This window comes from Neopelma chrysocephalum, unplaced genomic scaffold, assembly GCF_003984885.1.
Source record: "Neopelma chrysocephalum unplaced genomic scaffold, ASM398488v2 Primary Assembly neopelma1_97296, whole genome shotgun sequence".
In the NCBI taxonomy this organism is placed as follows: domain Eukaryota; kingdom Metazoa; phylum Chordata; class Aves; order Passeriformes; family Pipridae; genus Neopelma; species Neopelma chrysocephalum.
The window spans coordinates 8,388-8,619 of record NW_020925937.1 but is presented as its reverse complement, the minus strand read 5'-3'; positions in this window follow the sequence as shown (position 1 = coordinate 8,619).

Genomic DNA, 232 nt, shown 5'->3' with positions numbered 1-232 from the left:
GATCCGTGGGATCGGTGTCTGTCTGGACAAGAGTCCATCTGGGATCTGTGGGATTGGTGTCCCCTTGGATAAGGGTCCATCTGACATCCATGGGATTGGTGTCCCCCTGGATCAGGATCCATCTGGGATCCACGGGACTGGTGTTCATCTGGACCCGTGTCCATCCAGATTGGCATCCATGGCACGTGTCCATCTGGATCAGGATCCATCTGGGATCCCTGGGACTGGTGTC